At 44.9% G+C, this 24,410-nt stretch overlaps 1 long non-coding RNA gene across 1 annotated transcript; it reads right to left on the minus strand.

Moving 5' to 3' along the window:
• Positions 1-21,340: 21,340 nt before the first annotated feature.
• LOC311584860 lies at positions 21,341-23,728 on the minus strand. The gene is made up of 3 exons (XR_014775018.1): positions 22,987-23,728; positions 22,473-22,607; positions 21,341-21,633 (listed from the first exon to the last, which is right to left on the minus strand). It is a non-coding gene; the product is annotated as an uncharacterized lncRNA (long non-coding RNA).
• Positions 23,729-24,410: the final 682 nt, after the last annotated feature.

The following is a 24,410-nucleotide window of genomic DNA, read 5'->3' on the forward strand; positions in this document are numbered from 1 at the left end:
CTGAAAGACTTAGAATGTCAGAGACATCATCTTGCGAGGCCAAGAGGACATCACACAGAGCATATCTGCGCTTACAGCCACGTGCCTAGCTATGACACTGGGCCGAGGCCGGAAGTGGTCAGAAACGGAGGGAATCAAAGACAAGCTGGAAATCTTTGGTTCCGCGGAAACTCTTGCTCCAAACTATCACAACCTTCCAATTTCCGAATTTCCTGTAAAGACCACTTTTCTAGCACTAACTGAGATGGGAACTCGAGACAACGACAAAACAGTTCAGGGAAGTTTCACCTCTTGTCAGTATACCCTTCAACCATGATTAAAGCTGTAACTATATCTTAACGGAGATGATGTAAATATCATGCTTCACGTAACAGCTCTTATGAGACTCAGCAGGGAAGTACAGAAGCATGCAAATCATCTCAGTGACCAAACGGGAGAGGGGCGGGGCTCAGAGCTGGCTTTCCTGCTTAATGCCTACTGATGTGACTGGGAAAAAAAGGAAATTACCACCCATATTGCCTTATTTATTTATTTATTTTTACTTCTTTCTTTGTTCAAATGATATCGCTGTCTTACCTATCTCCACAATATGTGCTTAAATGCCATAGCACTAGGGACCTGTCTCACTCATCTGCCTGTACCAGCAGGGCTCAAAACAGACAGAGCGCATTCATTGAATTAGGAAATAGAGCATCGTCCTACTTCCTTATTTGTCTTTCACATTTTATTACATATCTTTTACCCATCTCATCCAGTAGTCCAAAGTGCCTAAAACTATCAGTTGTGGTGATAGAAGATAAACATCTCCTGAAGGGTTCCATGAAAACGAACTCATTGCCTGAAATGAGCTAATTGTCCAAAATGGGACAGATACGCTTTTTTTTTTTAAATCTCCTTTCATCTTTACAGGAAGTTTATTTTGTGAGATTGGACCCTATCCATCTTTCCGGTGAAGTTTGGTGAAGCCCAGTATCCTGCCTGGGGTCCCACAGACTTTGAAAGAAAGAGATACGCGTAGATTCTAATCGCCAGTCCTCTCTTCAGTCATTGCCGCGCACTGCATTTCTGGCGAATCACGTTTCTAGCGTCACTGAAGACTAGAGGCAAGCGCTGGGTTGCTAAGTGTAGAACGCAGACCACACACTCCCCTTTCATGTTCTCCCCCAGCACCGGCTCCTAACACACTGCCAGCTTCCAGTGATTGAAATTTGAAAGCATGTAACTGCTAATCTAGGGGTGATTAAAGAGTTTCATTTCTCGGAAGCCTCCGTACTCATCTTCAGCCATGATGAATGAGCCTCCGACATCCCCTCAGCCCATTATATTGTGATTAATTGTGCCAGTTTAAGTCAATAATTCATTTGTTAAAAATAGGCCTGCAAAGGATCATTTGTCTCATGGGTGATATCAGAATAAAAAAATTCATTTGATAGTTCTCATTAAATTAGTGTTGGAAGTTATATTGGAGAACACTGTTCATCAAATTCTTATTGCCAGCTTATTTGATAAGAAGCTGTACTTGCCTAAAATTATGTCTGCTAAATGTCCTAGTGGGCTTCCTGTTCCCTATGTTAATAAATGAATAAAAAGTCTAAATATGTGCATGGCTGGAGAAAAGGATGGGACTCAAAACCGGAAGTAAGTTAGTTCCCCTCCTTTTGAGAAAATAGGTGGTTTTCACTTCACTAATTAAAAAAAAAATAAAAATGAGAGGAAATCCAAAAGGGTTACCTTATTTCTGAGCTCAGAGATCTGACCTGGAAGTGCCAAGCTTGTTTCCAGAGAGACGGATCTTCCCCATTGTCACTTATCCAGAAATTGTTACAAACATTGCTGCTGGCCTTGCTGGACCATTAATGCATTTTCAGCTGTAAGTGATTCTGTGGGAACGTGGAGGCAAAGAGCAGCTCCACAGCAAATCATAATGGTCAGCATCCTGTGAGACACAGGATTAATATCCCAGGATTTCCAGAGCTCCGTCATCTACACACTCTTAGAAAGACTCCCCGAGAGCTCCCGAAACACTTAGATTCGAGAGTGGGGGATGATCCACAAACACGCAGATGCCTTTGAAGCTCATTGGTTTATTTACAACCGAGAGGGTCTGGGTCTAGTATGGGCAGAGGAGGGCTGAACTGGAGTGATACTAGCACAGTGCATTGGGCCGACGAGGGCAGACGGTCACATGTCAGAGACCTAATAACGAGTAGAGGACACATGTAAGGGGGTACAGTAGGCAGGTGAGAAGTGGGTGAGTTGCAAACAGGGACAGGAAAGAAGATGAGAGAACAGAGGAAACTGGCCTGGCCATGGCAACAGAGCATCCTCCCGAGACCAGCTTCCTGAGCATCAGCATCAGCATCTCTTAAATCTCAGAGCCCCAGGCTCTCCTCACCCAGTTCTTATTATAAGAGGAGCCATGTTTATAATGTGCCTCCTGTGGCCCTGGAGACGTTATAGCAGTGCTTGGACACCCAAAGAAGCCTCAGACCTGCTTGGATAGGAGGTCCACTGGCTAGCTGGTTCTACCTTCGTACCCAAGTCACCAAGCATAGTCACTGTGAAGATGGCAAAGTGCCACACAAACGTAAAGGGACAAGTGAGCGAAAAGTAAAACTTGGTTACAAAAGATGAGAGGAAAATCCTTTCCTGTCCTAGAGCTCAGGAGAAGCTTCCTCACCAAAGTAGGACCACTTAGATTATTAAGACAAGTCAAAATCAGAAAGAGGTTGTTTATTTTTATGATTCAGAAGTGAACACAGATCCTGAGATAAGGAACAAAAGAGGAAGCTAGGGAAACTTTCAGAACCATGGTGAAAATGTCCCCAACTCTAGGTGGCCAAAGACCAGTATATTTCTGGATACCAGTATATTTCTGGATACCAGCATATTTCTGGATACCAGTATATTTCTGCATACCAGTATATTTCTGGATACCAGTATATTTCTGCATACCAGTATATTTCTGGATACCAGTATATTTCTGGATACTTCCTTGTGGCCAGGAGTCTAAAGACACAGCCTCCATTGTATAGTAGCATGAGCTGGCTGTACTGCCCTCAACACACCAAACACCATTCTCTGTGGCACAGATCCCACTGGGCTAATGGTCCTCAACTGTTGAACAAGGAACGGTATGCCCACACAGAAGAAAAGCTACTTCAGGCTGAGTGTTTTTTTTTTAAATCTGGAATGCTTGAGACTAGAAGTAGCTCAAATTTAGAACAAAAAATGTATTATTGTATATATATATTCATATTCACATATAGATATACATATACACAACATATATATACATGTTATTTCCCCTCCTATTATCATGTCTTATTTTGCCTCCCTGAAACCATCTTTCTTTCCAACAAATCTCCCCATTTTAATGTCTTTTTCTGTACCTGCTGTATTTATGGTTGCTTGCATGAGAAGGGGTGAGGGCTGTAGTTACTTGAATAAAGGCAACTTAGCATTGTCTACAACACTGAAGACTATGACATCCTCTCTCCCAGCAATAGTTAACCGCCAAAGCTCCCCAGGGAGTCCTCCCTCCATCTATGATGTAGTGTTGATTTGCCCAGTCTTGGGCCGGTTACCACTTCTGCTGTGAGTTCCTGGATGCTATAGCCACATTGTGCCTAGAGATGTTTTACAGAGCCCTTCTCCCTCCTCTAGCTCCCTGGTTCTTGCTGCATCCTTTTCTGCAGTGTTCCTTGGATGGAGTGATATAGACGTCCCACTTACTTTCATCTTCTATTTGTGCTGGCACATTGGTTCTCAATAAGTTGCATAATGTGGAGCCAGGACAGTCAGTTTTCTATTGCTGTGATAAGATAGCTTAAAGAACCAACTTACAAAGAAGAAAGACTTACTCTGGCTCACAGTTTTAAAGATTCCAGTCCGTGGTTCCTTGATCCTGACGGTTTGGGTCTGTGGTGTTATAGTATATGTTGGCAGGAGTGAATTGCAGAGGAGGTTTGCTCTCTCCGTAATCTCCGGGAAGTAAAAAGAGTAAAAGGAACCAGGCTCCCAATATCTTCTTCAAAGGCCTATCTCCAGCCACCGAACTTCCTTGCGCTAGGCCTCACCCCTGAGAGGTTCCATCATCTTCCAAATAGCCCTACATGCAGGAGACCCAGCCTTCAGCACATGGGACAATGGAAGACACTCCGTATCCAGACTCTAACAGGGACACTTCAGAGTCCAGGCTTTCTAACTGTGGATGCTCAGCTTGCAAGATGAGAGAGGGCAGCTCTACAAGGTCAAAGAGGAAGTGGAGGCAGAATGGTGAGAGACTGAGGAGCAGGGATATGTTGCAAAGGCCATGGGGGCATTCTGAGCCGACTTCCAATGCAATCCTAAAACGTGCTGGAGTCTATGAAATACTTGAGATGTTTCAGTTCCCTTAGTTAATCCACAGGTGGTGTGCTGGATAGTTATGTCAACTTGACACAGGCTGAAGTCCTCTGAGAGAAGGGAGCCTCAGCCGAGAGCACGCCTCTGTAAACCCGGGCTACAGGCAAGCCTATAGGCATTTTCTTAATTAGTGGTGTACAGAGGAGGGCCCAGCCCATCGTGGGTGGTGCCATGCCTGGGCTGGTGGTCCTGGGTTGTATGAGAGAGCAGGTTGAGCAAGTCACGAGGAGCAAGCCAGTAAGCAGCACCCCTCCATGGCCTCTGCATCAGCTCCTGCCTCCAGGTTCCTGCCGTGTTTAAGTTCCTGTTCTGATTATCTTCAATGATGAACAGTTATATGGAAGTAAGCCAAATAAACCCTTTCCTCGCCAACTTGCTTTTTTGGTCACAGTGTTGCATCACAGCAATAGAAACCCTAACTAGGACAGCAGGCTCTGTTGCCTTCACACATGGGGTTCACACAGAACATTTTACCCCTCTCGCGTTCTCACTTGAAATTCCTTTTAAGTGATGGAAACAGAGGGATTATGTATGCCGCCCGAAGCACGTAGATCCCACCTTCCCCAGGTTCACAGCTTTCTTGAACATCTTGGACATCCCTTCTTCCCTTATGATGCGTTAAAAATGTATATTCTTAACCCCAAGAAGGGGCATTAAAAGTAAATAAACGTCATTTATTAAATAGTTGCCTTTTAAGATTACTGCTCCTATTTGAACCAGATTTTAGTCATTTTAACTGTCTGACAGAGAAGGGGCACACGGCCAGTGTTTGTGTTTCCCCTCTGCAGCTTAAGGCCCAGGCATGGAGCTTCTAGTGGCTGAATTAATAATGTTGTTTGTACCTCCCACTAGGGACAAAGATGTTGTAATTCTTAATAAGCCTTAGAAATGCCATTAACCCACAGCATTCTCAATGTTTCTTGAGACTGATATGTCACTTCTGGTTTTTTCCCCCCTTGCACAGTAGTCTGCTTTGAGTGAAGCCTAGCCTCACCATCTCTATATAAAAAAGGGAATTTTAGAATGTGGAAGTGAAATGGAACTTCAACAGCTTCCCAGTGAAAGAACCCCTTTTTTAAAAAAATTATGTTGAGTGTTTCACACATGAGTACACACCGTCTGCATTCTTTCCCTCCCCTCTCCCCATTCCAGTTTCCTGTGTCCCTTCAACTACCTTTTCTTAAACTCATGACCTTGTCTATATTTATTCTTGTTATGTATGTACACATACACACACACACACACACACACACTCACTCACACACACACACTCACACACACACACAGATGCTCACACCACACACACACACTCACTCACACACACACACACTCACACACACACACTCACTCACACATACACACTCACACACACACACACCGCGCACACACACACACACACACACACACACACACACACACTCACATGCTGATGCATGGAGAAACAGCTTTTTTTTTCTTTTCAGAGATGAGACCACAATCCAAAGAGTTCTTTGTTGTTGTTGTTGTTGTTATTGTTGTTGTTAATGTGTAGAATTTGAAGCTCATATGTATGAAGCACTTTGACTAAGGCTGTGTATTTCCTGGGTGTCATAATGAAGCTCACATTTCATCAATCTCATTTACCCATTGATAAGTATTTGTTAGTGAAATTTCATGTGTTAAGCCCTTTCTGAACACTGACTTAAAAAAAAAAAAGGCAAACAGAGTACCTTGACCCAAATTCCTTATAGATAGAACCCAAATACACAAAGACCTACAGTTTCATATATACGGTTTTCAATTACTTTGTCTTCTCAACACAATTAAATGGTAGGTTTCTAAAGCCAACAGTAGCTGGTGGCTCACATTCTTTGCCCCATTATGATTTGGGTGTCAGTAACTCATGACTATAAGTTTTGCTTAAAGAAGGCCACTGGTATGTAGATGACACCACATCTCATTTGGGAGTGACAAAGGTGGTGACAATTGTATTCTCAAGGCCAGATTTTCCCATCTTCCCAGAGCAAGGGTCAGTTGGGTCCCGAGTTTAGGAACTCTGCAGTGTGGAAGGAAGGGGGGGGTTGTTAAATGTCACTGTTTTCAAGGCTGCAGAGATTGGTATTACAGTGGAAGTCCATGAAAATTCTGAAGGGTAAGGTAGCCTAATACTAGGAGGCAATTAGAAACTCTGCTATGGCCCTGCAGAGCAAGCCTGCAAGTACAACTGCTTAACTAGCTGGTCCCTAGTCCCTTTGGCACAGCATTGGCATGGTAGTGGTTTGCTAATGCCAGACAGATTTCATGCCTCCTAAATTAGATTACTTGGGATCTGCCCAAGCAGGCATTTATATCCTGCACAGTGCCCTCATTGTCTGGAAAGGATGTGCCTGTGTTTTGATAGACGGCTCTCCCTCGCCACCCCACCCCACCGAGAAACCCAAAAGCATCCAATCTCATGTATGTCTCAAATGAAGTCCTACCCGAGAGAACTTGTGGGGCAGAGCTTTGAGGATGGGGAAAGGGCAGTTGGTCATCAGGAGCATCGCCACAGAATTACTGGCTTAGAAGTACAGGGAGGCAGGTGTGGCCACTACACTGTGTGGTGACAGGGATCTTGATTGTAGCTGCTTTGGAGGCACTCATGGCCCTGGGTTCTTGGTGCTGTGCCAGAGCAGAGATGGCCCGAGGTTTTATAGAGTTACAGATCTCATTAGCTCGTAAATCATTTTCAGCCAAATCAACATACAAAGGAGTAGTCACCATGTTAGGACCAAGAGTAGACGTGGGATGAAGCTTTCTAGTTCTTTCCACCCCTGGAAACAACCTTTTCCTTCATGGCTAAGACGTGGAGGTGCAGTGCACTACTACACAGAGGGTCTGCTACACTGTCCACTTCCAATCATACTTGTAGAGTAAAGCCAAGCTTTGCACTTTTCATGTAGATACATTTCAGGAGACTCGAGGCATTTCATTATGGTATTTGTCAGTCTGTCTCCTGGTCAAAGAACCATCTCACACATATGGACATTACACCCTGTTTCCTTGGCAAAGTTGAAAATATTTGGAGGGCTTCTCATTGTTATGGCCTCGGACTAAGATACACGGAGTCTCGATTTCTTTCCAACGATACTGTTGATCTGGGCTATGCCGCTTAAAAAAATATCATTTAAGAGAAGCGTGTTGACTTCAGAGGTGGTTGAGGCAGAATGGGAACAAGAATCAAGATCTCTTGTCCAGAGCTCTTGGCCTGGGATCAGGAATCGGGACGTAATGGGTCAGCAGCCAGCCTGCTTCCCTGCCAGTGGTGAGCTTAAAAGAGGGTGTGAACAACATGAAAAATGCTCCCAGTAGTGCATTCCTAGCTTACGTTAGAGAAAATGGGCAGTGGCCTTAGAACCTCCACAGAGGGCTCTTGTTGTAGGAGATGGAGAAGGAGTGGGAAACAGGTCCTCTGAACATACATCAATGTGAACAAATGCCAGGCATTGCTGGGGGAAGAGAGGGCAGAACAAAACCTCAGCTTCTGAGGGAGCCCAACAGACAGTGACAGTGCCTTTGTCTTGCTGTGGCTTTACTTTTCGGGGACTATGTTATTTTCATGTTTTCTCTCCTTTCTATTCATGTTGGGTCCATGTTGGAGCAGTGAGGAAGAAAGGGAATCAAAGGACAACTGACAGGGTTCAGTGCTTCCTCGGAGATTCCAGTTCACATATCTTCCTGATGGCTAAGATTTTTCACCAGTGGATTAAGTAGGAAGTTTATTGCTGGACCAGATAAGTCCTGTCCTCCAGCAGTCAAGTCCTGGTCCTTATTAGCCCTGAGTGGGCGTTTGTACAGCTCCATCAAAGGTTTGTGCCCTTCACATGGAGAAAGATGCTTAGAAACCCAGCATTAGAAGAGTATGAAATCACCCCTTTGATATATCTTGACAGCCTGCAGAGAACAAAGGTGCCATAGGAGCCTGGCCTGACATTCCATGGCACACAATGTGCCTGCAGCCTTTGTGACTGTTTGCTGTGCTGGGAGTTTACTGTGTCCACGTGGTTAAGCAGAGTTCCTTCAGCAATGGCATTTGGAAAGGAGCTAACAAGTCTTGAGTACCTTCAGAATGTCTAGATTCTTTCTGTTATTTTGTTGATTTTTGTTGTCATTGCTGTTGGTGGAGACAGAGATTTGCCACAAATGCCAGGCTTCTAGCCTTGACCCCATGAGAACCCTACATCTCCTTGTATCAGCAGCCTGCAGAACACTCCAATGAACACTTAGCGTATAAAATATTTTAATCCATGATTTATGGTCATAACTGATATGTTACCCACCTAGGAATTTTTAAGAATCACATAACTCTTTTTAAAAATATAAAGATGAAATACAAAGAAAGTCTTGTAGGTTGATGGTGTCTCCCAGAGTTTCCAAGGCTAGACTTTTAGTCCCCACAGTGGCACTGTGGCATTGCTGGACCCTTTGGGACGTGGGGTTCAGGAATGTATCTAGGCAATTGTGGCTATACCTTAGGAGGAATTAATGTAGTTCCTATGTATCTCAGTTACAGAGAGAGCAATTTGTTATACAAAGAGAAAGAAGAGCTTGTGGATATTTTTGGCTTTCTGTCTTACCATGTGATCTTTCCATCCATGCTTCTACCATGTGAAGCCAGAGGCTTCACAAATAGTGGCATCCAACAACCAGATATCCAGCCTCCAAAGCCATGAACTACATAAACATTTTTTTTTATAAAGAATCCAGCCTCAGGTATTTTTGTTATAGCAGTAGAAACTGATTGAAACAGACAGGGCTTCAATATGCAAATATTCAAGCATTACATCATTAATAGGCAGTATATGCACAAGGAAGCCACATGTTCTATATCAACTCAGGAACATCAATACAGGCTGATGTTGATATATTTTATTGTAAATCAAATAATACAATGGCATTGCCATTAATGACATATTTTCATAACTGATGAGCATCTCTTAGCAAAGTTCCAATGAAATAGTAGATTCTGTCAATTTGTAAAACTGATGTTTCACTGAAAAGAAATTGGTGAGTTTAAAAACAGAATAAAATGTTTTCATACTTATACAAAATACAGATACAGTCTTACATAATGCCAAGTAGGTTTTTTTCACCCAGTTGTATATCCAGTGGGGGATCTGAAAATTATACACGAGGCCAGACAGCTCTTTGACACATGGGGTTGACTAGTATACTGGCTACATCTGTGCCTTGGCTCTGCCTACACTCCGGAGGAGCTCCCATCCGCCCAGGACACACTGCACCCCCATCCTGCGCATGCTCAGAACTACTGCTCCACTCATGGACACTGAAGGTTCCCTTCCCTGCTGTCTGAGCTCAGCTCCTTGCCACAGCCCATCCTGGCCTCTCTCCTCCTTGTTTCTTCTCTCCCTGTATCTCCTGTGATCCGGAACTTCAACTTAATCAAACATCCCTTTCTTCTGTAGTCTGGGAAATTGGGTTCTCCTTAAACCATTGTGCTTTGAACCCAGGAGTTGGCTTTCCAGGAGGGCTCCGCGATGCTTACGAGCAGCCCTTAGAAGGAAAAAGCCATACAAAACCCATTGATTTCAACCTTCATTTTATAGGTGATCAAATAGACGTTTAAGGACGTGCAAAGGCTTGCCTGAGCTCTCAACGATTTGAGAGTGAGAGGCAGCCTCAGGAAAAGAGCTTGGATGGCTTCCATAACTCTGCCCCATACTTTGCCTTGAACAATAAAGCAGCACACCGAGCAACAAACATTAATGTCAAAAGCAAGGGCCTGTGTTAGGAAAGCCTTAAACGCCCCGAGTTGAAGGTGCAACTGGAGAAGCGAGAAATGACGAGAGACATATGCCTTTACACTTCTGTTTTGTTCCACATCCTGTGCCATGTTTTAAGAACCTCAAGAGCAGCAGGGGCTGCCATCTCCTCATTGCCTGGGGTATCTAGTCTGCTAATGAGGTAGGACCTTACCGTAATACAAAGCAAAGTAACCGTGTCACAGAGGGAAAGGCAAGTGCATTAAAGAAGGGGGGGGGGGCACAGGAAACACATTACGGCCACATCTGCGATGGATCTTGAAGGAATGGTGGTCCTTTGTCAGGTAAAATAATTATGGTGAAACTCATAAACAAAGGACCAGAGGGCAACAGGTACACTAAATCACGACTGCCGTTTTGTGAGGCTGCCCTTCCACAATCCCATGCACCCTCACTATAAAGGGCCATTAGCACTCATGCCTATGGCCATTTCTACTCCTCTTTCAGATTGTTGGTTGGGTTGCGTTCTCTAGCCCCAGGCATTTGGATGAACTGTGGGTGGAAGGGATGTGGGCTGGGCAGAAATAACCTCTCAGCGTTCTCGTGCGTTCCTTCCCTGTTCTGGCCACTGAGTTCTCAGAGCCCACATGAGTGCAGTCTGAGGTAGGTTGACCAGGCATGGAAAGGCTGTGTAGAACAGAGCGAAGCCTCTACACTATCTCAGGTCTTCTGTGGACTCTGACCCTCTTGTGCTGGATGACTAACGTTTTGGAATTGTGTACTGTAAGAGTCAGCTGTGAACTCTGTCTGGGTGACATCATGCCTTACTTCATTTACCTGTCTTCAGGGTACAACATAGGACCCAATACATTTTAGGAATGTACGGGTCACGAATGCTGCTGGATTCAGAGAGCGACATGCAATGAAGAGTATATTACAAAATGTAAAAGAATATGTTTATAAAATATTCTTTGTTTTAAAAGGAAGATTACATTGGAATGAAGGGAACCTCAAAGTGAAGAGCTAACTCAAGACATGTTAGGTGTAGCATAGTAGCCAGCCTAAGAGGTGTGAATGACACTTTGGTGGTTTGGTGCAATGAGTCATGTTGAGTGTGTACATTCACCTTTTGGCCGTGTGCAAATTTTACTCAGAACAATGTTTACTAATGTCCCTTACCCATCGTTTATTTATCCTTTGGGGTATTTGGGCTAAGTGGCCTCTTCCTTTCTTCCTTTTCTCCTCCTCCTCTCTCCCAGTCCCTTTCTTTTCTTTTGCAGCTGAACTGTAGGAATTCTTTATGTCCACTGGATACTAACCCCACATATGGTTTGTAGGTCTCTTCTCCTAGTCCAAAGACAACATTTTTTCTCTTTTTTGATCCTTTTTTCTGCTGTGCAGAAGCACAGTTTGTTGTCATCTCTCTTGTCTAGTTTAGCTTTTGTTTTTTAGATTTAGTTGGGCTTTAATAGCTTTTTAGGGGAAATAGTTTCATACTATTCATTCTGCCCTGCTCCAATATAATATTTTTATTAATTATTTTGGAAATGAAAAGCCTATGCATGGCTGGTAGAAATTTCCCTATGTACAATGCTGTGGAAAGCATATAACGTGGAGGTTCCTCAGAACTCACATACAGAATTACTGTATGGCCTATTTGGCCAGTGATCAATCAGGACCCATAAGCCAAATAAACCCTTTCCTCCCCAGATAACTTTCGGTCATGGCGTTTTATCACAGCAATAGAAAGTAAACTAAGACACTACGTGTGTGTGTGTGTGTGTGTGTGTGTGTGTGTGTGTGTATGTGTGTGTGTGTGTGTGTGTGTGTGTGTGTGTGTGTGTGTGTGCCTATTCAAGGCAGTCGCAAGGCTGCAAAAGGAGAGCCATGCAGGAAGGGGAAGATCTAAACATCTCTTGCTAGTGATAGGTAAAAGAAAATGTGGACTCTTACTAAGGACACACAACGGGATAGTATTTTAAGAGAAGGAAATCCTTCTCTTACAACAACAGAGATGAACCTGGAAGATAGCATGACAAGAAAACTAACAAAGAAAGGAACTCAAGAGACAAAGCAAAACACTGCACAGGCACACTTGAGCAGTCTAAAACAGTCAAGCTAATATAAATAGAAATTAGGATGGTGGCTGCCAAGGGATATTAGATGATGCTTATCAAAGGACGCAGACTTTCAGTTATAAGTCTCAAGTTCTTAATGTTCAGCATGTTGATTATAGCTAACTATGTTGTATAGTGTACTGGCATTTATCATGAGAATGTTGCTTAACACACACACTCTCTCTCTCTCTTTCTCTCTCTCTCCTAGTTTGCTTTCTATGGCTGTGATAAAACACCATGATCAATAAAAAAAGTAACTTGGGGAAGAAAGGGTTTATGTGGCTTACAGGGCCTGATTGATCACAGTCCATCACTGAGGGAAATCAAGGCAGGGACTCAGACAGGAACCTGGAGGCAGGAACTGAAGCAGAGGCCCCGGAGGAGGGTGCTGGCTCATCTTGATCTGCTCAGCTTGCTTTCCTATTACACCCAGGACCTCCTGCTCAGGGGGTGGTACTGCCCACAATGGGATGGGCTCTTCCTTATCAATTGGCAATCAAGAAATGCCCCCCCCCACTTGCCTATAGGCCAAGGTGATGGAGGCATTTTCTTAGTTGAGGCTCCCTCTTCTCAACTTGGAGTCACAGTCCCTTTGGGAGTTGAACAACCATTTCACAGAGGTCACCTAAGACCACTGGAAAAGAAGCTATTTACATTATTAACCATAACAGTAGCAAAATTATAGTTATGAAGAAGTAACAAAAGTAATTTTATGGCCAGGGGTCACCACAACATGGGGAACTGCCACAATGTTAAGAAGGCTGAGAGCTACTGCTCTAGCTTGTGGTCAAGTTGAAAACAAAACAAAACAAAAAAAACAACACACAAAGGCACAGCTCATGAGTTTTGTTTAGTTTGAGCCAGGGTCTCATGTAGTCTGGGTTGGCCTCAAACTTGGTCTGGAGCCAGGGATGGCACGGAGTTTCTGATCCTTGGGCCCCCAGGCACGCATCACTGTGGCAAGCAAGATTTCTTAATTCACTTGAGTGTGCCACTCACTTTGTACTGCACATTAAAACATAAGGCATACACTTTCAACATATACATTTGCATTGAAAAGCGAAGCTACATTTTAATCAACAAAGGGGAGTGAATATGCAAACTGTACAGTGTTAGCTGGACAAACACATTTGCTGTCTAAGAGAGCACACTGCACTGTAATAGCTGTTACCTAGATCTAGTGAGGTATAATTTACTGCAATGTTCCGTGCAGAATGAATACTAAGCATGAGCTGCCTAGGATGCTCAGGGCACCTGTATGTCTGTGTGCGCACATGTGTGTGCTCACATGTGTCCGTGCAGGTGCACAGAGAACAACTTTGAATGTCGGTCCGCCTTTCCTGCCCTGTTTGAAGCAGCGTATCTTGTCCTTACATTTGTATGGCAAATACTTTATCCACTGAGCTGCCACCTTGTCTTGGTTGTTGTTGTTATTTTTATCAACCTAACACAAGCTACAGTTCTCTGAAAAGAGGAGTCTCCCTCTACCGAGAATATGCCCCCATCAAGCTGCTGGTGGGGCAGTCCGCAAAGTCTAGAAGGCATTTTCTTGATTGATGATTGACGTAGGAGGGGCCAGCCCACTGGGGACACTGTCCTCCCTGGGTAGGTGGTCCTGGGGTGGATAAGAAAGCAAACCGAGCAAGCCATGTTAGCAGCATTTCTCCAGGGTCTCCGCTCCGGCTCCTAACTCCAGGTTCCTGCTTGCATTCCTGACTTGACTTTCCTTCGTAATGGAAGTGTAAGATGAACTAAACCCTTTCCTCCCCACGCTGCTTTTGGTCACAGTGTTTCATCACAACATAGAAACCTAAGTGGGACACTCTCCCCCCCCCTTTTCCCCCAACTCAGTTTTTATGTGACAAACGATGTCACTTCTTAACGCACCGAGTCGTCTTTGGTTGGCAGCGATTCTGCGCTTGGAGGGTAAGGCAGAGACAATGTCTTAGTAGCTCACAGGCCGTAACTAGTCTCCTGTATCTCTCAGAGACCCATTCACCAGCGGGGGAAGACTGAAAAAACCATGAGGTTTAAAAATATATATATAGTTTTTATTCTTGGAAAAATTTATACATTTTACAATGTGTACTGATCAAAGGCATTCATCACCAGTTCTCCAACTGCTTCTAGTTCTCCATCTCATCTCTCCCAACTTCATGTCTCCTTTTTCTACTGTTATTAACAAGCCGCTGAGTCTAACCAGTACTTTCCTTGTGCGCATGGGCAAGAGGTCACCCACTGGGGTAGGAACAAAACACGGACTCACAAGGCCGACTTTTTTATTTTAATGGATGAAAATAAGCAATAAGGTGGAAAGAGAGAAAGTTTGGGTCTTAGGCCATCGTCTTTATACAGGGGTGGCACTTGGGAAGATGAGGTTGAGGGAGGGTCTAGAGACTAGAAACGGAAGAGTGGCAGGTAAAATCCATGTACACGGGAACTGTAGCTCTACACGACGGCCAGCAGGGGGAGCTGCAGCCCATTCTTCACCTCACACTGGCCAGGTGAGGAACTCTGATTCTCCCAGAATCTACTTACTACTGTAGAGCTTGGTTAAGCCACTTAACCTTTCTGTTCAGGAGAGGTGACAAAGTGGAGGTGATGGTTAAGTGAGATACTATGCAGAACATACATTTATATAATGAGGCAGTGTAGCGTAAGGAGAAGGGATGGCACCAGATATTCAAAACAAGACCCTGAGCCCACCAGACCGTGCTGCCAAGGGTGTGGCATTCTATATAACAAAGGAAGCTGTTGCGTTTTTTGACCACTTTAGGTTTTCATCTTGTGGAATACCTTGCGGCATCACCAGGTGCCTCTCTTCTCCATGTCCAGAAAGAGGTCGTATATAGGAAGTCCAGGATCCAAAGTTCTGCACCTTTAGTTCTGCAGGAAATCTCTGCATGGGGGCATGTTCCTCCATTCCTTGCCTCTTTTTGGCAGAAGCTAGTGGCATAGGCCTGGAAGCAAGGTTAGGAGGCTGACCAACCTGCTACCTACCTGCCCCTGAGATTTAGGGACCTTTCAGCTTACACATGGTGTGAGAATACAGAGGGTTTGTACACCTGGAGAGAGCAGGGCCAGGTTGAACACACCAAAGTGATCACCTGCCTGGACATCTCTCAAGGCACAAATCCCTCAGCCTCCATGGTAGCTGTCTCCGCCACCCTAAACTCAGAAGAAGAATGAGATCTGGCCTGTACCACTGTCAAGGCTTGGAGAATTATGGAGAAACTTCCTTGAGGTGACTATTTATGCTGCAGTGCCTTTGTGGGGGCCTGGGATCCTCATTATCATTTATTACACGTCTCTCCTCAACACCCTGAGGACTTTCTCTCGAATAAACAAAAGCTGGTTACTTTAGAAATAATACATGTTTTTCATTAGAAGCTTTTCCTGGCCCCGTCCAGTCCCAATGATGCAGTTTCTGCTCAGTGTAATTGGGTTCCAAGTTGACAATTCCAATTTTCTACCAAGGGGTGAAGTGTGTGGCATCCTTGGGTCTCTCTCCAGAAGCTCTCCTTTCCACTGGTAGGCCAGGAAACTGCCCTGTGGGAAGTGTGAGGAAAAATAGAAACGGGGGAGGTTGCTTCCAGCCTTTCATAGTCCTAGATGCAGACTCTTCAGATGACAAGTCTGGGGAAAGGCATCTCCGAAGGGAAGGCAGTGGCTTTGATGCGGTTAAAAAAGAAAGAATGTGGACATGGACCAAGGTTCTACAAGGGTAATGTGGGCCATTAGCCTGGCTAAGTAAGAGATAATTCAGAATTTGTCCCAAGAGCTTACCAACATTCTCAAAACAGAAACTATAATTGAAACAGTCCTGAGCAAGCAACATCCATTGGAACGCCTGTGCAGTAAGTGGGTAGCTACAGCTGCCCTCCAAAGGATGTCCTCAGTCCCCTTTCACGTAGGGGGCTTGGATTCGTTTGTTGTTTGTAAGTTTTAGGCTACTGTGGCTTGAACTCGGGCCCTGGCACATGCTAGGCAGGTGCTCGCATCCAGTCCCATACAGAAAACCGCTAGCGTGCCGGGTGCCAGCGCCTTACACCGTAGACTGGATTTACATCAAGAGGCATAGGAAAAGGTCACGTGATCTTTCTATAGCATTCCAGAGGATTTATACACTCAAGGGCCACGTTGTACGAAACAGTGGCTCCTGGCCACATGGCCTTCAATGGCAGCCACAAAGTTAAATGATTTGAAATTAAGCAAAGTAAAATTGCTAAAATTACAATGATCACATGCAGAGCTCAATAACGTGGGGCCAGTGTTTCAAGGGAGAGACACCAAACCTTTCCACTATCTGGAATGTTCTATGGCAGTGTTTCTCAGCCTGTGGGTTGCAACCTCTTTGGGGGGGATGTCAAACGACCCTTTCACATGTGTCTCATACCAGATATTAACATTATGACTCATAACAGTAGCAAAACTACAGTTATAAAGTAGAGATGGAGATAATTTTACAGTTAGGGGATTCACCACCACATGAGGGACTATATTAAAGGATCACAGCGTTAGGAAGGTTGAGAACCCATGTTCTATGGCATGGAGGTATTCTGGAGCATCAAAACTCTTCAATTCTCTCACTGACATGAGGCCACATGTCTCACCCTCTTCCTAGATCTGTGACACTCACAGCCAAGTTCAGCTACCTGGGCCTCCATGGCTCCTGAAAGAACTTAGTACACTGAGATGTGGGTGGAGCCTCTGCATTTATCCCCACACTGGAAAAAAACCGGGACATCCAGAGATCCCTGGTTTGCTTCGCATCACAGAGCTTGCTGGGTGGCAGAACAGGGATTTTTAGACTAGCTTTGTCTATGCCAACGCAAGCTTCCTTGCTAACTCAGCCCAATCATTCTAGTGTGGGGTGTGTAGCCAGGTCACAGTTTTCTTCCAGTAGGACAGTTCCCGCAGAGTTCTGGGTCCACCACAAGGCTTCCCTGTAAACCAGTGCCCTTCACTGCTACCTCCAAAGCGTGCAGCAGCAAAGAGAAGCCCATGTGCTTCCGTGGTTGAGGGTGAAAGGGCCGGGTCGTGTCTGGCTTTGTAAAGGGCTTTTCTGAGTGTCTAGTAAGGCTTAGCTGCAGGGGCCCTCCAGATCAAAATCCTACAGCGAGCCTCGAGCACAACCACCTTTGGAACCACAGAAGAAGGGAGCCGCTTTCATGGTTGCTCAGGAACTTAGGCAGCCTTTATGTCCAAGCTTTCCAGAGAGTGCCCACAGATTTGGGGTCACCTGGGGTCTTGTGGCCCAAAATGTACTTGCTTGTGTCTGTGTAGAGGAGAAATGCATCTGGGTGACCATTGGCTTGCTTTATTTTGGAGACGTGCACAAGTGTGAGGAGGTCTCTCCTCTTTCCTCTCAGTGTGTCTGAATCTCTTTGTGCACAGGCATGCACACTTATGTAAGGCTCCTGTAGTGAGAAGAGAAAGGATTAAGGAAGGAGGACACGTGAGGTAAGAAAGTTTTGAAGCTGGGAGTGGTGGCCACATGCCTTTGATCCCAGCCCTGAGGAGGGAGAGGCAGGGCAGTCACTGTGAGCTGGATCTCTTTCCTTCCTGTGGGTTCTGGGGTATCCAACTCATGTCGGCTCACTGACCCTAGAAAGTTTCTAAACACAACAAAATGTTTACATTCTAATTATTTCCCCATTACATGATCACAGAACATTCCAAAGATCTAAGAAGATACTTTAGGGTTAAGCCTGGAGTAAATTGACTCTAAACCAGTGCTTCTCAACCTTCTTAGTGTTACCTTTAATGCAGTTTCTCGTTTTCCTTTGCTACTTTATAACTATAATTTTTCTACTGTTATGAATTAATAATCTAACTATTTTTAAGGACAGAGGTTTGCCAAAGGGGTTGCAACACACAGGTTGAGAACCGCTTTTCTAGCCTGAAATATAAAAAACCAAAACCAAAACCAAAACACTATTATCATGATGAGCTGAGACCACTGGCTAATATATGTGGATATAGCCCAGTATTTTCCATGCTTCCATAATTGTCTTTGGTACAGGAATAGCTACCCCAAATCAGTACCTTCTTTTATCATCACCTTTTACAGCCTGGTGAGTTGCCCAAACAATGAATCCTGGAGCTGGTAAGTTGGCCAATGACTCAAAGACAAAGTGAGTGGCCTTCTGATTATCCTGACTTTGCCCCGGGCCGCCCCAGACTTCTATTAGACAGCACAGATACACTCCTTGTACATAATCTCAGAACCATGCGTGGTATTTTCCTGTGTCAGTGTCAGGATTATAATTCATATTACTATTTTGTAAATCAGGGCTTTTGCCCTAATAATGCTGTCAGCCAGTTTTGATGGTGATTTTATTCTAATGGACTAATATGCCGCAACTGTGATATAAATAGACAAAAGCACTTGGTTAATTTCTACAAAAATCAGGATAGCAGCAAGAGCAAATATTTGATGGAGAGACAGTGCATCCACTTAGGCCACAAGCCAAGGTCTTTATAAGAGCATGAATTAGAGGCTAAATTCCAAATTTTAAAACCTTCTGCTAATGGCGCAGCTTTACCCAGCTCTCTTGATGAAGGGCTTGGATCTGGAGATCAGCCTATGGCAGAACTGTGTGGCACTCCCCTTCTTCCTGAGGCATCTCAGAGGCCCTGGGCAGTGTGAAAAAAAAGGGGAAACCCACTGTATATGGGGTTCACCTACAAACCCAGCACCTTGTGCTGGGAGGTGGGGGCAGTTTCTGTTCCTTCTTGGCAGTTGCCACTTCCGAGGGTTGCTCTTTAACCTCATGACCCAGAAGACTGCCGTCTGCTGTGGGACACAGAGACACCAAGACCATTTTCACTCACGGTCTGAGGGAAGCACAGGCTACTGTTTGGGGCCTAAGAGTAGGGATGGGCCTAAGACAGGTCAGAGGCATAGGAGGGCTTTGTGAAATGTATTGGGGTGTATTTTTCTCATCATTCCAGCAGCTACCCAGGAGTAAGGGGGGGGGTCACATTCAGAGGATCCAATCTGGTTTTTCTAAAGTGGCCTATTAAGTTCCCTTGTTTCAACAGCCAACTCAATCCTAGTTGGCAGCATCGCATTGGTTTATTATTGTCATTATTTTTGGCACTGCCAGAATCAATCTGAACAAAGCCACTCGGTGCTACATAGAAGGCCAGCTGAACTCAGACAAGTGGGCTCAACTCTTTTTCTTTAAGCTCCTGAGCAATAAACGAAATGACTTTGATGCTGTCTCCACCGAGGAAATTATGTATATTAAGTATAACCCCTGCCTTCAGCTTCATCGCAACTTTCTACAGCTCCCAACAGACTTCCACTCCCGTAGCTAGTTTCCTTCAGCAGGCACCCTCCCCTATACCCCTGAGCCCCTGAGATGACATTCGTGATGGCAGCAGATAAGGATACAGGATGAGAGGCTCATATGTGCACTGTCAAAAGTCTCTTTCTGTCGGGATTATGAAACTCCTGACCTCTGACCCAGGGTTCAAAGGCAGATTGATTATTTCCTTGAATAAAATTGATCACTTGGTCTAACATTAAGTGGATATTTTAAGATGTTCATGCCTAATACCGTTTGACCATCAGCTTACTCCCTTGCCTCATTGATAGCCATAGACCTTTCTGGATGGATCCATGGTGACTGTTAAGACGGTTTGGGCTTTTTCTTTGCTGTTCCCTGTGGTAATATTTAGGTTTATTCTGTACTATTTCTCAGTACTTCCTGAACATTGGTTGACCCAGAAGGCCAGTAGACTGTAGTATTCATATCCTTGGGGGGAGGTAAGTTACTTTTATGTAGCTGTAACCAAAACCACCCATGAGAACAACTTACCAGAGGGAAAGAAGAAAGGGACGTTTTGGCTCACAGTAATGTGGTCCTATGTTCTTGGGCAGAATATTTTGCAGTGGCAGGAGCATGTGGCAGAGGGCCTGCTTCAATTCAGTGTGGACAGGAAGGGGTCAGGGTGAAGACATAAGGATCTGCCCCCTGACCCACTTCCTCTAGCTAGAGTTCATTTCCTCAAGTTTCTAGAACATCTCAAAACACCACCAGTTGCTTGGGGTAAAGCATCCATCAGCTGAGCCCTTTAGGGGGACATATTGTATCTATATTATAACAGGAACGACAGGGTTTTTCCAGCTGTTATCTGTCTATTTCCCTGCTAGCTGCGTCCTCTTTGTCAGTTTCCTCACCAATGGGATAAACCAAGTGCTCTCTCAGACCTCTTCATCCACTCTTTGTCTCTCGTGATAGGCTCTGCTGAGGTTTGCCCAACACATTCACTTCTTCAGCAATTTCCCCCTACTCTGATGCTCTTGAACAGCACATTTTAATTTCTACATCAGATGAGGTGAAACACCCTAAGCCCTATCAGAGTCAATATGGTGTGAGGCTAATGTGGCTGCCTTCTTGCTGGCCCCTGGAGTCCCAGCAAGTCTAGATTCTTCACACCCAAGGATGCCCTGTTGGTACAAGGGTTAATACCACCTGTCAGAATCCCACGAGGACTGGACCATGTCTCAAGGTAGTGAGTTTCAAGCATCTTGTGCTGGAGGGCAGAACTTTTCTCCCTTCTAGTTTAGCATTAGCATTCATCAGGACTTTAAATGTAGCCAAGGCATTAAAAGAAGAAGAAGAAGAAGAAGAAGAAGAAGAAGAAGAAGAAGAAGAAGAAGAAGAAGAAGAAGAAGGGGAAAAACTTGGAAAGCTTTTATACTTTTTGTAAAAGAAAAAAATCATTTCTTTTTTCTTTTTTTTTTTTAACCATTACCCAAATCTCCTCCAAACACACAGGCCTACAGTATCCCTATTAAATTATATAGAGCGAGTCCAGCCCTTGACTGTCAGCGGGGCCCATCAGTCCTAATTTATCGCCCCAGGAAACACAGTACAATTATGGTAATAAATAATAATAGGATTCAGTACATGACAACATGAATGATGGAGCCTCTCAGAATTCATTTACATTGCTTTGTGTTGCAATCATCGCTCCTCTAATGTAATGCCAAGCAAATGAGCCCCTTTGAATATTGTGCAATCTATTGCAAGTCAACTGGCACAAAACTCACTCAATAAATCATGTTCAAACACATGCCTGTAATGACAGGTAAATCAACAATGAAGTAATTGCATTTAATGTATTGAAATACTGGACAAAAAAAAAAAACCCAGTGACCTCAAAGTGACTTTTTGTAAAAGGTATGATATAGTTGCACAGGGAGAGAGCTCCTTTCCTCAGAGGCTTGGTTTGCTCAGATGCTCACGCCATTGCTGAAGCTGCTGCCTCTGCGCAGGCCCTGATTTACTGCCCTCACTCTGCAGTGATCACAGGAGCAGGCCGTCGGACACTTCAAGAAGGTGTTCACCAGCCTGAGTGTGAGAGTCACAAAGAGTGGAAATTAGTCGAGAAGAGCAACGTCTCCTCCATCCGGGCCGTTGCCCACTCAGAAAACCTTCTGAAGGGTCGGAGAGGCCACTGGGTCAGGAATCAGATGCGAGGCAGCTCTGCTCTGCTCTGGGACTCACTAGATCCTTCTAGAGCTTTAGCCAAGCTCTTCCGGCTCTCGGCCCATTTTGAAACGAAGCAATTGGATTGTCATGTCTGAAATTCACTGCGATTCTAACATTCTCTGAAGCTCTGATTCCAATTAGGGGGCCCTTGCTTTTAAGGAGAAAAAAAAAGAATAAAAGCCTGGGCTCTTTTTGCCCCTGAGTGTTGAAGGCACTGGTTTGAATCAGTGCGCATCTCTTCATCATCGTTTCTGTCTCGGAGGCCGTATGTGCTTCTAATTTCTGTGAAACTTGGGCCTGCCCCTTTCTGGGCAAGCAGACAAGTCTGGAAATAGGTCCCCGGGGGCCTGTGTGGATGGATAACAGACAACATGGAAATGACAACCTTTCTTGCATTCCTCATCCCTTCCACCCCAGCTCCCCTCTTCCCAGGGACCATGTCAAAGAGAGATGAAGCAGAGCCTCTACCAAGCCAAAGGCCACTTAAGGAACTTTTCCGCTCTTTGTAGAAAACTCATTCTTGGCTGAAGGCTGCTCCAGATCAGCCCACTCCGCAGAGCGCCTGCCCCTCCCCACTTCTGTCCCCTCTCAGTGGACCTTGCTGGTCCTATGGTGTGGAGGTAGGGAGAGGTGGGGAGAGGGAAGGGAAATCACGTCACACTTCGAGTAGCAAGGTCTGGCTAAGCTCTGTGAGTTACCTGAAAGGTGGCTTTGTAGATGTCCCTTCATTTTGTGCTCCTTTACGGCTCCATCTGCGAGATCGCGGTGATACCTGTGGCTCCAACCAGGTCTTTGTAGGGAGTACAACAGGTGTGAAAAGGTCTGTATTGCGCCTAAAACACAATACGAAACTAATTTTTATGATGATAAGGAAAAAACAAAACAAAACAAAACAAGAACAAGACCATTCTGAGGCAAGGGCTGCACTCAAATAATGCTTCTCACCAGAAAAGTATCTTGGTTATTTATCTCAACACTGTTCCTACTGAGGGGGGTGGGGTGAACAGAGGGTGAGCTGTGGAGATCTGGCCCACATCATTCTTAACTTAGCAGCCCCTAGAGCAACAATAACCAGCATTTACTGAATGAATTGATAAAGGATGTATTTTCCCTCCTTGAGTAAATTATACTAAAACACTTCAAGGTAGTTGCCATAAACATGTTTGACAGCCACTCACCTCCCTCAAACATACTTGCCTGCTGCATTCTTACCTTGCTGAAATGGCGTGGTTTTTTTGTTTGGTTGTTTGTTTGTTTTTAATCAGGAGGAGGCTTCTTCACCAAAGGCCTCTACTAGAATGCAAAGCCTTTCATTCCTACTCAGATGCCATCCAAGACCAAACTGGGCCACAGTTTTCCCAGACAACAGTCCAGAAAAAGACAGCTAAAACTCATTTCTGGGGAAAAAAAGAATTCCAGGGAGCTGGACAAATCCGCAAACATTCATAGTAGAGAAGGAAGGAAAGCCATGGTTGACAGAGCCACCAAAGCCCTTGAGGAAATGCCAGTGGGGTTCTTAATATCATGTGTCCTAAGCCACGCCTCCCTCTTTGTACATCAGTCCATCCGGGAACCACAGGGCTAACTCCAGGACTGCCTGCCCCACTCTTCCTGCAGCTGTCTTCCCTAGCTCCTACTTGATTTGAATAGAAAGACTTCAGCTTGCATAACCAAGACCTAGTGACATGAGTTAATGGATGGGAGGCAAACCCAAGGGCCCCTGGATTGGGAAGTGAGGAGTCAGGAAGGTTCTAATTCTAGAGAATTCTTACCAGCTTGAGGAGGTAAATTTGTGCCCGGAAGAAGGGAACATCAGGAATGAGGGTTGATGGGTGGCTGGCTTCTTTAGCTGACTTTTAAGGCCCCAAAGAAGTTTGTTTTACATTGACCTTGGGTGTCCAATGCTGTGTAGGATTTAGTTTGGTCCTGCAGGCAAGACCAGCATTTGGCAGAAAAAAAAAAACCAAACCAACACAACAACAACAACAACAACAACAACAACAACAACAACAACAAAACCCCACTCCCTAGGTCTGAGTAAAATACCATAAGCAAGCTGAATTTTAGGGCTAGGAGGGAGACATCACCCTATGGCCTAAGGCTGACGAGATGGTCTCCTAAAGCCCCCTACAACCAAACATATTGTAAATATATATTTACAGAAAGCAAAGGCTTTTAGCCTACGGATGTAAGTGGCTTGTTGATGCCCCCTCCCAAATCCCCCCAACTCAGAAAGTTAGCTTGCTCTTATTTCTTCCCATAGCTCTTGGCTCAGCCCTCGCCACTACCACCTTCTCTTTCCTCTCAGGAACTCTGCGATAGCAAATGAACTCCTGCCTTTTGTCATTTTATTACACAGCTCCCAAGAGCCAAGAAGCTGCAGCTCTGGCTGTGAAGTGACTCTGGTGCAGGCAGCTTGATTAATGACTGAGGGTCAGCAGATGCCACCTCTGTCACTGGATCCTCCAGTGCACACAGAGCCAGCTGGAGATGAAGGGAGAGGAGGGCGCTAAAGCCCTGGATGAACATGAGAAGCAAGCACAGAGTTATCTGGGCAACTCAAGCTGTTCTCCCCATGACAGGAAGAGCTGAAACGCCTCGGCCCGGTCTCTTTTTAAAGTGAGTAGGCAAAGGGA

The sequence above is a fragment of the Acomys minous genome, assembly GCF_964271855.1.
Source record: "Acomys minous genome assembly, chromosome: 15".
NCBI lineage: Eukaryota > Metazoa > Chordata > Mammalia > Rodentia > Muridae > Acomys > Acomys minous.